Consider the following 3,875-nt stretch of genomic DNA (forward strand, 5'->3'; position numbering starts at 1 on the left):
TCTCATAAATTTATTATAAAATTTTCTTAAGCAAATATTGTTATAATTTTTAAACGAAACATTCACGAAGTGCTTTAGAATTGAATATAAATATTACAAAATGTGATAAATAGAAATCGTGCTTAAAGTTTACAACTTATCATAGACAATTTGCTTAACAAAGATTTTGTTTAAGACACGTTATTTTGAATTGTTTTTAACAGTTCTATGATGGTTTTCATTGTCAATATTCTGTACAAAAAGCTGTCTTTTTTATATATTATAGATTATAATATTTTTGTAGAGATGTTAAGACAATGGAAACTCATAGTAACACTTAACTGGTAGTGTTGAAAATAACTAAATCTTACTTATATTTCTTTAGTTTTGTAATATTGGAAAATATTTTTTATGAATACTTTAAAAAATAACAATTAGTGCAAGTACAAAATTGAAAATGGCGCAAAAGCGTTTATATATAAAAACTTTCACGACATCGAAATTGCATAAAAAAATCACAACAAACACGATTGAGCTTTTCACAACATCAAAACTGTAATAAAAATTGTGAACTACATTGAAATTAATCACTACAGACAATATTTTGCTAAAGTGTATATAAAATCACAAGATTAGGTAGTCGATATTACGATGTATTTACTTAAGAATATATATGTATATAAGCCTAACAGCATGAAGCGTGCTTCAGGCAAATCCATCATTATATAAAGATATTGCACAATAAATAATAACTGTAACAACATAATACATAAAAACATATGAATATACTTTAATTTTTTTTTATAAAATATTAGCAATTTTTTTTGTAAATTTACTAATATTTCTTTTACCATTCAAACTAAGCTCTAGGCTTGTGCTAGGATATGGTTTACGACAATAGTCGAATGGCGGGATTCGAACCTCCGACCTCGTGATCGGAAATCCGTACCCTTAACCATTAGCCTATTGACGCTTTTTTAAATCGCTGTTGAGAAACCATACATCAGTATCAGATAGGAACTAGAGAAAAAATATAGAAAAATCAATAAATTATTACTGATGATCTCAATTAATTAAAAGTAGTATATTATTAATGTGCAATATCATTTTAATAATATAATTTTCTAATAAATATCATTATCTTCCAAAAGATTGTTAGACGTAGACCTCTCGCAAGGATCATAATAATCGTTCTCTTTTTCCGTCCAATTGACTTTGACTATTTGTGAAACTCTTATGAAAGCAAATCTTTCCAAAAGTATTAAGATTCTTTTATTATTTTATCGGTATTAGTAATTTCATTTCCTGCCTTTTTACATGTGGTTTATGTAAAATATTGTTATTTTTAAGTTCATAATTTCAACCGTAGGCGCCGTAGAGCTGAATCTGCGGGTGCTACAAGCAAGAAGGCGCAAGACAGGCTACTTTGGCGATGTCTTGTGTCGGAGGCCAAGACCCACTTTGGGTGGATGCGCCAGGGGAGTAAGTTAATAAGTAATTTCAACCTAAAGAAGGAATAAGTTTTCTCACAATTATTACCCTGAATTAGCTTTTCAATATTAACCAGTTATCCATCCATCTTGTTAGAGGCCTACATCTAAGTTAGTATTTCAGGACCTTATTTCGATTACCATCTAATAAATATAAAATGTGATAAAGTTATAAATTGCTGAGAAATACGTGATTATTTACACGTGATTCTTAACTATAGAATATATTAAATTGAATTATATTTATTATACTATCAAAAATATCTAGATATAAAAGTATAGGCACGAGAAATTTCATAATTAATGTTATGTGCAACAACTATATAACACCGCTAGGTACAGAAGTGCAGTACTCTTATGTTACGGCTTTAGTTAAATCTCAATAAGTTAAGCAACTAACTGCTTTTACAACTTTGTTGTATAATAATTCCTGCAATAGTTTCCTATAAAACAATCCTTAACATTTTCATCTCACAGTTTGATTTGGATTATCTAATTAAATGTTTTTAAGTGGAAAAGAATATAAAATCTGAATAACTTGAAAGCAATTAGTTGCTCTGCTCCTCGAGATGTTAACTTTACAAACGCTAACGAATGCGCAGATTGGCCATTTTTTATGGCACAAAACATACCCTTCATCGTTCAGATAGTTGTTTTATTATAGCTTATAGAAATAAGAAATACATTTTAATACTTAATTTATCATTAAAACTATTATATTTTGTGTTTATTAAAATTAATTTAAAATGTGCTTTAAATACATAATAAATATTATATTTATATAAGATTATAAATTCTTAAAATATTAACAAGAATAAAAAAAACTACTTGAAATTGTCAAAAGAAAGGAAATATAACAAGTGCTAGAATTACAATTTTAAATAACATCAATAATTTTTGGAAATTAGTTAAGGTATTTTTATTCAAAATACAACTAACTTTTTAAATGATCCTTCAATAGTAATAACACAAAATATATTAAAAAATGAAACATTAAAAAAAACATAAACGTAGTTCGGTGTTACTGCTGTACTCGTGGTTGTCTAGTGGTCACTAACGCAGCCCCTTAGTGAACGTTTAGTAAGACAAACCTACACTGAGAGGTTGATTTAGTAACCATTAGTAAATTTTTCCTCCATTGATTCACGTAAAAATATTTACACACAAGCTAGCTCGCACTAAAAACGTACACAGAAATTTGTATTTCATATGTGTTAGAAAAATATAAATCAGTTGACAATATTTAATTTTTACACACTTCTTTCCATTCAATGGTTACGTAAGCAAAACAGGATGTATGGATGGTTGCTATGGTAACGTTATTTGTTTTGTCAATAACTTTATAGTACATTTGGGCTAATATCAAAATTATTTTATGTAAAATCAAATAAACATTTTCGAAGCAGTGGGTTTTATTAAATACACTAAATCTTTGACATTTTTACGTAGGAGTTTTATTTTTTTTATATCTTTAACTCCACTTTGAGTAGTTAAAAGAATAAACGCTGTCTCATTTGACTAAATATTGTTATCTACATATTTTTCTAACACATAAAATGTAAAAAATTAAATTACATACATTTAGTTTGTGTATACATCAAGTGAACATTGTCATTGTTTTTAATTTGACAATATAATCTCGATGTATATAGTACAGTTATATACTAAGTTATATAAAAAGGATAAAGTTTTAAGGCATTTTATAAACAGCCTTAGCGCTAGCTTAACATTTGAGTGTGGCCATAGACATTAAAATATTAATAGAGGGCACATTAGGAACAAAAACCGAACGCTAACAAAACTACTATTCGGTACTGTTTTGTAGTTTGTCTGTGAGACGCGCTACTGACTATTCATAATATATTTGAAGGAATGTGTTCATAATGTCCTCTCTATAGCTAGTATAATTGAATCTCTTTGGTTATGACACATTTATAATAAAAATGTTTACAATTACGTTAACGGTTTATGTCTTTTTTAAAAAGGAACAGAAAATGATTTAGAAAAAATGAGAGTGACAGAGAGACAGAGAGAGAGATGTATTAAAAGTTTAAATTATATTTAAAGTTTGTTCCTTTGGGTGTTTCCTTATTATGTGAATCGAATCCATAGAATCAAGTTTTATTTATGTTTTTAATTTTTGATTACATATTGTATATTAAAATAGGAAACTTAAACCATTGTGTTTTCAAATCAAACATCGAAGTTTGAAATGTCAATAACGTGATAGTATTATATGAAAGAACTAAAAATGCATATTCACAGCCAATTTTCAATCATTGATAATGAGATCACTGGAATGTATTGCAGTCTTTGTAAAGAAATCTAATATTAAATATAATAAATGCTTATAGTAATCAAAGATGTGCTTTCTCAAAGACAAATAAACTTTAATATTGTGTTGTA

This window comes from Papilio xuthus, unplaced genomic scaffold (assembly GCF_000836235.2).
Source record: "Papilio xuthus unplaced genomic scaffold, Pxut_1.1 DF826945.1, whole genome shotgun sequence".
Classification (NCBI taxonomy): Eukaryota; Metazoa; Arthropoda; class Insecta; order Lepidoptera; family Papilionidae; genus Papilio; species Papilio xuthus.